This window comes from Galeopterus variegatus, unplaced genomic scaffold, assembly GCF_000696425.1.
Source record: "Galeopterus variegatus unplaced genomic scaffold, G_variegatus-3.0.2 Scaffold8110, whole genome shotgun sequence".
In the NCBI taxonomy this organism is placed as follows: domain Eukaryota; kingdom Metazoa; phylum Chordata; class Mammalia; order Dermoptera; family Cynocephalidae; genus Galeopterus; species Galeopterus variegatus.
In genome coordinates this window covers 62,777-63,382 of record NW_007734221.1, presented here as the reverse complement: position 1 = coordinate 63,382, position 606 = coordinate 62,777, and positions in this window count along the sequence as shown.

Here is a 606-nt window from a genome sequence, read left to right as displayed (position 1 = left end):
CAGGGTGAAGCAGAAAAGATTCAAACAGATGAATTGCAAGAGAGGACACAAAGATATGTGGCAAATTATGGTGTAGACAGTGTGCGTCCAGATTGGAACGCCAAAGCGATTATTATTTACTTTCATCTTTTGCTTTGGAGTCATTGAATCTCTAAGCAAAAAGGAATAATCTGGTCTCATATCTTTATTTTGCAGAGAGGATAAGAATGTTCTATAAATCATTATTTCCCAAGGGCCAAATGTTACCACTGCATGGTTAATCTCTATAAAGGTTAAAAGTCTCATCCAAGACAAACAGATGATTTATCAGTCTAGAATTAGCACTAAAGTCTCATGTTCTGAAAATTTCATGTACTTTTCACGTTGCCAGTTGTATATTTGCAATGTGATATTTATTAAAGCTTCACCTTGATTTATTCTTTATGCATTTGAGTGAAGTGTGAATGTATGTCATTAGCACTTAAAAATTATAGTTTTCCCACATCTTAGCTATTGTAAATAGTGCTGTAATAAACATGAGGGTGCAGATATCTCTTCAGTATGCTAATTTCCTTTCTTTACATATATACCCAGTAGTGGGATTGCTGGATTGTATGGCAGTTCTAT